We start from the raw sequence: 9,353 nt of genomic DNA, 5'->3' as shown, positions 1-9,353 counted from the left end.
CAAGCTCACAACGCGTCGCGATGCGACACGTTGTGAGCTTGTAGATCGGCTATTTTCAAATAGCCTAGGTATAAAATAGGGCTAAAGTGGTTAACGTATGTTTCATAATATCATCATTTATATCTGAAAAGTAACTAGTAATGTAAGTTTTCAAATAATTGTAGTGGCGTAAAAGTACAATATTTGCCTCTGAGATGCAGTGGAGTAGAAGTAAAAGTATTGAAAATTGGAAATACTCAAGTAAAGCACAAACACCTCAAAATCGTACTTAAGTGTACAGCACTCAAGTAAATGTACTTAGTTACTTTCCACCACTGCATATATATAGGCTCTTTGGCACCTGTGCTGGATTAAGGTGGGGGTTGAGTGGGGATCGGGGTGGAGAGAGAGAGGAGAGAGACCACCGCACCGCCGGTAGCTAGACGGAGTTAAGCTTTTAGATTGGGTTACCCCAGAGGGGGCGGGGATCGAACGCTGGCCAGGTGCTGTGTGGGTAATACCTCCCAGATCTCCCAACAATCTGGTTCTGTTTCCTTGCTGCCCGCACCGCGCCGTGCCGCTCCGCTCCGCACTCTCCTCCTTCCTCCTCCTCCTCCTCATCGTCGTGCCCCCCCCTGGGGTCCTTGGTGGTGTGCCATCAACAGTTGGTATTCATCTGGAGACCTCCCCTTCCCAAGTTGAAACGATGATTTAATATCAGTTTTTTTTTTTTTGGACGTACGGTTTTAGTGTATAGAAGCTGTCTGGCAGAAACCAGCTAACTCCTTTTTTCAGCTTTTTTTTTCTTCATAAATCACTACCATTGAACACCCTTTACATCTGTGTGTTGATAAAAAAAAAATTGGAACCAATGAAAAGTATTAAAAAACTCCATTGGATCCTCAAACTTTCTGCTAAACCAGCTAACTCCACCAATGGGGGGTGGAGTTAGCTGGTTTTGCTGACTCCAGGCTCCACCCCCTTTTGACCTCCAACCTCATTGTGAGCTTGGAGGTAATTTTTTTTTTCATTTTCTGACATTTTGTCTGATAAGGCAGTAAGTGGTTCCCAAACCACTGTGCTCGATACCCAAAAGAGAAATGTGATGTCTCCCCGGGACCCGAACTATAGTTAAAATAGCCGATTTAAAGCTCACAACACTTATTTTCACTCATTCTTAAAAGTATCTTCTTCCCCTCTAATTAATGGATTTTCTTATTTATTTGTATCATTCTTTTGAAAAAAGAATGATACAAAAAAAATATTTTTTTTGAAAATCTTTTGGAATAAGAATTAAAAACAAGATGTAGGAAACCAAAAAATAAGGGGTATTTACTCCGTGACCCACACATGTTATGTCCTTCTCACACTGTTTGGGAAACAGTGTGATAAGGACTGAGAAGACCAGTGAAAGCTGAGGGCCACGGGCCCTGATATTGATCCAGCTGAATAGAGTTTGGCACTTAAATAGATGTTGGTCATGTTGGAAAGGCTTTGGTTTGGGTTGGGTCCAGGCTCAAAAAAGGGAAAAAAAGGAAATATGTACCATGTCTTTATATATAAGCAGTGGTGTCAAGTAACTAAATACATTTACTCAAGTACTGTACTTAAGGTACTTTACTTTACTGGAGTATTTCCAATTGTCTATACTTTTACTTCTACTCCACTACATCTCAGAGGCAAATATTGCACTTTTACTCCACTACACTTATTTGAAAACTTTAGTTACTAGTTACTTTGCAGATATAAGTTATTACATTATACAACATACATTAACCACTTTAGCCCTATTTTATACCTAGGCTATTTGTAAATAGCCAATCTACAAGCTCACAACGCGCCGCATCGCGACGCGTTGTGAACTTGTAGATCTGATATTTTCAAACATTTTAGTATTTTTACTTTTGGTACTTTAAGTGCATTTTAATACCAACACACTTTTGTACTTTTACTCAAGTACATTTTCAATTCCCGACTTTTACTTGTAACAGAGTAGGCTACTTCTACATTGCATTATTGATACTTTTACTTAAGTAAAACATTTGAGTACTTTTTCCACCACTAAGCTATATATAGCCTACTATTTCTTTTAAATGTGGTTGGTGTTGTTTGTATTGGGATATTTGTCACTGCACATTTGCACGTGCGTGAAGTTTGTCCTCTGCATGTACCCGTCCCATCCTAACTACTACGAGCAGTGGACGCTGTTAATGCACCTGGGGAGCACTTAGGGGTTAAGTGTCCTGCTCAAGTGTCCGGGGACCCCCAGGGGTCCTTGTTGGAGGGGTTCCAGGGGGTCCCCAGCAAAATGTGTTACTGTGGCTATTTAAGAACAGCAGATATACAAGCTCTGCTATTTTTGGAACATTTTCGAAAAATCGTAAAAGTGGTTGAAAAATCTTGAATAATTTTGAATTATTTAACACAAATCTTCTCTTGTGGGGGGTCCCTGACACAAAACATTTTCAGATGGGGGTCCGTTGCAAAATATATATCAATGTGGGGGTCCTTGGCACGAAAACGTTTGAGAAGCACTGTTTTATGGGGTGTGCACACAATTGATTCCAGTTCCGATCAGGTCTTCCTGGCGGCAGTTATTATCAGGTCTGAGTCGAGCGCTACTGTCAGTCACCTCTTTTATAAAACCATAAAACATGGCAGCGGCTAAACGGAATCAAGATCTGTTTGCTACGACTCAGATGATGCTTGATTGCTCCCAGCCTTAGTCTGGCGGGCCATGGTCTGGGGCAACATGCTAGCTGAAGCCTCTGGAAGCAGAAACACATGGCGACGCGCACGTCATCTCACCCACAGCACATTCCCCTCCCCCCCTGTTTTGATTTATCGGCGACAATGGCACTCACGTCGACGTGAGAGTTGAGGCGTTATGGATCTACGGGCGTGTTCCTCAACCCAGATGGACTATCAGAAGCTCGATATAGGGTGGACTTGTATGAACGCTGAGCTAACGAGGAGAATATTGCCGTGTAGGTTCATCTGACCTTCCTGCTTGCTTGTTGTATTTATTTTTAGGCCTACGTGGTGGAAAAAGTATTCAATTGCTTTACTTAAGTAAAAAGTATTAATACTGCAATGTAGAAATACTCTGTTACAAGTAAAAGTCCGGAATTCAAAATTGACTTGAGTAAAAGTACAAAGGTATTGGCATCAACATGTACTTAAAGTAAAAGTACTCATTATACAGAATGTCAGATTTTAAGTTTTCAAATGTATACAATTTTTTTTTAAATAGCCGATCTACAAGCTCACAATGCGTCGCATCGCAATCTAACTAGTAACTATAGTTTTCAAATATATGTAGTGGAGTAAAAGTACAATATTTGGATCCGAGATGTAGTGGGGTAGAAGTAAAAGTATTGGAAATTGGAAATACTCAAGTAAAGTAAAAATACCTCAAAATTGTACCGAAGTAACCAAATGTACAACCAAATGTACAACTTTATCATGAACATGCTCTGCTCTCTGGTGGGATCTAACTGCTGAGATTCACTCAGTCAGATCGGCAATCCCCAAGAACTAAATGGACCTCTGACCAGGGGAAGAAGGACCATACAACACGCTTAAGATGCACTTCCCTTCCTGGCGTATCTCATGTGACACTGACTGGCCGACTGGAAGTTTCCAATCAATTAATCAAATGCCAAGAACCCATTTTGGATGATCAAGGGACTTTTCATAAAGGAGACTTTTAGATTGGGTTACCCCAGAGGGGGCGGGGATCGAACGCTGGCCAGGTGCTGTGTGGGTAATACCTCCCAGATCTCCCAACAATCTGGTTCTGTTTCCATTGGACAAGTAAATGTACTTATTTACTTTACACCACCGCATGTGACGAGAGAAGCTGTACCAAGGGATAGATTATTGTGAAACTAATACACAATCCTCAGTGTTAATTTAACTCTGAGAGTGTACAAAATGGAACCAATGGACCATTACAGGTCAATAGCTTTACATAGATGTGGGCAATATGTGATATCAACGTATAGGTCTACATAGGCGAGCACATACATTCTTGATGCTTCATTTCTTCTTCCATACAGCCAGGGTTTGTTTGTAAAAGAAAAACAGAGTGGGGACATTTCCATAACCACTTAAAGGGATAGTTCACCCCCAAAATAATTTTTTTTCTATCGATTAGTCACCCCATGGAGACTTGAATTCATGGATTCTTTTTTTTTATTTTGTCTCATTCCTAAGCCAATAATTTGATGACCGGCAGCGGTTCCGTTAGGAGACACAAAGAGTCTCCTTTGTGTCTCCTACCGGAACCGCTGCCTACCGGTCCGCTGGTCATCAAATTAGTCGTTTAGGAGTGCGACAAAAACAAAAAAATATCCATGAATTCAAGTCTCCATGGGGTGAGTAATCGATAGAAAATAATGTTTTTTTGGGGGTGAACTATCCCTTTAATCTCTACTTATTCATGTGACACAAATATACTCATTCAACACTATATGCTTATTTGTGTACAAGCTCAGCTATTTTGGAATTTGAAAACAAAGTTTTTCAAATTTTGACAAATTGTGCACATTTTCTTTAAAAAGAGGGAAGACAGGGTTAATGTGGTTAACGTACATATTGAATTAAATTGTTAAAATGTGATACTATCAAACATATCAGACCGTCTATATTTCCCAAAAGGAAATGTATGTATATAATTCAGTCTGACCAGAGGTAGGGATCAAACATATCCCATCTGCCATAGAGAATTAACCCTTTAAGACCGGGAACGCATCTGTGTGTCATGTTTAGATTTCTTTGGCAATTCAAAAATAGCATATATACAAGCTCATAGCAAGCTCATGCAAGCTCATAGCTATGAACTTGTAGATCTGCTATTTTTTTTTGAAAAATTGTGAACATTTTTGCAAATCTTTGAACATATATTTTTTAAGCGAACATTTTTAACTCAAATCTTTGCTTCTGGGGGATTCTACAAATGTCTTCTAAATCCTAACAGTTTTTTGAAAAAGCTTATGTTTCTATAATCAGTGGTTCTTTTTTTCTTTTCATATCAAGGACCCCCAAAATGATATGTATTTTGCCGCGGACCAGCATCTCAAAATATGTTGTTCCAGGGACCCCCGCAGAAGCAAAGATTTCAGTTACAAATGTTCGCTTTAGAATATATTTATATATTGAAATATTTACAGATCTACAAGCTCATGGCGCGGCACTCTAAAATGACACAGATGATGCTTTCCCGGGCTTAAAGGGTTAATGACCTGATTTTTTGGGGGGGGGGGTATCAAAAGCAGATGCACGGATCCCCCCCTTTGCTCATTATAAGTGTCTTACCAGCACCTTTGAGAGAACTCTTTATGTGAATGCACTTGCGCCCTCCAATGGTAACTCAGGCAGAGATGGTTTGATATTGACCCACTGCTGTCCAGGACACATGGGCGTCAATCGGGTATGGCAAGGTATGGCAGGTCCCATACCTTGGCTCCAGGGGAAAAAATCATGAATAGTAGCCTAATGCAGGTGTAGGACCATTGTGTTTGTATTGTGTTATAATGCATTGTTTTCTATGCATTTCGGGGGTTTTGGGGGGTTTGACCCTCCAAAAATAAAAAGTGTCCGCTTTGCCACAAGCCCAGGATAGGTGTCCCTTATTTTAATCTCTGGGAGTTGGCAACCCTAACCTTATCATACATTAGCTTTTGCTGAACTGACGCCACTGCCACGACATTGGACAAAAGCACCTGCACATCACATCAACACCTTTTTTCACAGGAGTCAATCTCCAACTCTCAACAGTAAATACATAAGTAAAAAACATATGAGCAAAATCTAAGATTGTTGTCGAAAGGGATTGAGTCGTATGTTAAAAAGCACCACGAGGGCTTATTTGAATAGCTCTGCGTCTTTCACACCTTTTACACATGGACAGGACTGCCACATGCATAAACATCAAAAGAGGGACACGTTGTCATCTTAATGCGCGGTTTTACATTCTAAATGTATTCAATCCGTCCTCCTCTCCGTCCGCGGCTGGACTGGCTTGTTTTGATAGAATAATTCTAGGTTCCATTATGCTCCTGCCACACGGCCCACCAAGAACGCGCTTTGAATGTTCTTGTAATTCTAAAGCGTGTTAAGTAGCACCTTTCTGCCGGGCTGCATGAAAGGAGAGTGTGGGGGGGGGGGGGCAAGTGCATGTTTTCTGCCCCTCTAATGTGTAAATGTGTTTCTGATTCCTAACTTGACGTACGGTCAGATGGCTCGGCCTGTGTGTGTGTGTGTGTGTGTGTGTGTGTGTGTGTGTGTGTGTGTGTGTGTGTGTGTGTGTGTGTGTGTGTGGTGTGTGTGTGTGTGTGTGTGTGTGTGTGTGTGTGTGTGTGTGTGTGTGTGTGTGTGTGTGTGTGCGTGCGTGCGTGCGTGCGTGCGTGCGTGCGTGCGTGCGTGCGTGCGTGCGTGCGTGCGTGCGTGCGTGTGCGTGTGCGCGCGTGCGCGTGTCTGTGTGTGTGTGTGTGTGTCTGTGTGTGTGACTGCACAGGCCCTCTTGATCCCACATATGACTGCCTGTAATCAGTAATTACTAGGATTGCTTGATGGATTCTCGTTATAATGAATGATTGATGACCGCTGAAAGCAAAGCACTGGGGCCATTTCTGCCCCCCCCCCCCTTTGACAGGCCTCCTTACGCAGCCAGCGGGATTCTATAGCGAGTGAATTGAAACCGTTTAAGTAGTATAACATGACTGGACGTGGGCTATAGTGGGGCTCAATAGCAGGTACGTCACTGCCATCTTCAAAATGGACACTTTGCACTACATATTCATGTGGGGCGAGATGACTGCCCCGGCAATCTGAACCGTTCCATTGACAGATGAGTGCTGTTAAAGTGGAGACATCAAGCAGGGTCGTGAATAGATTGCATGTCATTACTGTCCAAAAATGTTACTTTCCAGGAAATGGAAAAAAAATACCTGTTTTCCAATGGATCCAAAGTAGTTATTTAAGTCACAAGCTCTTGTGTTAATACGTTTTATTGGTTAAGTATTTATAAAAACCCACAGACACACATAACCGCTGTCTGTCTGTCTGTCTGTCTGTCTGTCTGTCTGTCTGTCAATACGTCATGAGCTTGTAGATCAGCTATTTTCACCGTTGGTAAAGAATAAAATAGGGCATCACTTTATGAAAAAAACAAGCAACATTGTGTAAAAAGACTGCAAGTGTTTCTAAATTGAATTCAGCTGACAAACATACCGAGTAAGGTTGAGGACATTGAGTGGGATACACAATTTAAGCATAGTTTTAAATGCCCAAACAGGTGATATGTTCAACTTTATCAAGGTGTTCACTTACTTTGAATATTTATAAAACGTTCCAGGTTCCAGGTATAATGATAATCTTTTGAAACATCACGATGATTCAAATTGTAATTACCAGATTCATTCAGTGATAGCTTTTCTTTTCCCCCCCTTTTAACATGGGTCTGTATGTATATAAATATGCCATATAGATTTATGGGGGTTAAGCCATGCTGTTTTTAATGTCTCGCAGTACAATCAAGTTGGAAACAATGAGCGGGAGTGTGTTTGACAAATCAGCATAATTTAAGGGGTCGGTCTGTGATTCTGGCAAGCTGCAACGTTTAAAGAGTATGGGCTGAAATGTAAAAGAACACAAATCGGGTGAACTTTGCTAAAGAGATCTGTTCTAGCATACTGATCCCTGTGTCTCAATCGTGAAAGTGTGTTATGAATTGTGAAAGATCATTCATCACTGCCAGGTAATTTCCACCCGGCAGGGCCAGGCCTTTTTTTCCTTCTTTTTTTTTTTTTCCTCTCCTTGTAGTAGGCAAGAGGATTATTACATTTACAACTTACTTGAACCTCATGTGCGAAGTGCACGACTGCGAACAATAACGACATTTTTGCGACTGATGCCGTTTGATGTGTGGGGCAGATATTCTATTTGTGGTCGGGGTTACGAGGCCCTTGTGGTTGTGTTGGGAGAACCAGACGTGTTTTCTTTTTTTTTCTTTTTTTTCAGGAGGAGGGTGTCCTTGAACTGTTGCGACGGCCTCTCAAGCAACACATGGGTTTCATCGGTCGGGGGGGGGGGGGGGCACGCCGAACACGAGCTCTCGGGGAATCCAACAAAAGGCACCAGTGTAGAGCGGCGCGCCCGCCGCATGCATGACAGCTCTGACATGTACAATAAATATGGATTTCTCCAAGTGTGCGCGTTTGGAATGATAGATGGAATTGAAAGAGGCCTGTTAATCGCGTGCCCTGTGCCGACGGCCGCTTCAGAGCACTCTTTTACATGTCTGCTTTTCAACTACACAGGAAGTAAACACACTTGCACACACACACACACACACACACACACACACACACACACACACACACACACACACACACACACAGACACACACACACAGACAGACACACACACACACACACACACACACACACACACACACACACACACACACACACACACACACACACACACACACACACACACACACACACACACACACACACACACACACACACACACACACACACACACACACAAGCCAGTCTGGCACCGCACCACTGTACATGGCTCTGTGTACGTGTCTGGCACTCTCAAAACACACACCCTGCCCGGTCGTTCACATATAGGCACCAATACACATGCACTGCACTCTGCATAAGCATGCACATACACACATTGTCGTGTGTGTGTGTGTGTGTACTGCACTCTGCATAAGCATGCACATACACACATTGTCGTGTGTGTGTGTGTGTGTGTGTGTGTGTGTGTGTGTGTGTGTGTGTGTGTGTGTGTGTGTGTGTGTGTGTGTGTGTGTGTGTGTGTGTGTGTGTGTGTGTGTGTGTGTGTGTGTGTGTGATGGGTGGCCTAACACCCTTTTTTTATATTTGCATTTAGTTACTAAGAAATAAAAATCCTCAACGTTAATTTGTCCATTTTGTAACTCATCGGTGTATGTCATGATTACATTTCTACACTCTCAGTTAAATTAACTATTAACGTGTGTGTGTGTGTGTGTGTGTGTGTGTGTGTGTGTGTGTGTGTGTGTGTGTGTGTGTGTGTGTGTGTGTGTGTGTGTGTGTGTGTGTGTGTGTGTGTGTGTGTGTGTGTGTGTGTGTGTGTGTGTCACACACACTAACACATCACATCATCAGACCTACAGGTGGACAATGGACGCTCATCAACAAGTCACCCCCCCTCCCCTCCCACAGACATCTCCACACAATCCCTCACAGTACACACATTAAGCATGGGTGAGAGGATTAGCTGATTATCAGAGAACCATGCAGTGTTGATGTATCAATGCCACTATAGGACTGTGAGCTGCCTCTGTTTATTTGACCAAGACCCTGCCT

This window comes from Gymnoscopelus braueri, assembly GCF_963280865.1.
Source record: "Gymnoscopelus braueri genome assembly, chromosome: 19".
NCBI lineage: Eukaryota > Metazoa > Chordata > Actinopteri > Myctophiformes > Myctophidae > Gymnoscopelus > Gymnoscopelus braueri.
Note: the sequence above shows the minus strand (reverse complement) of the source record.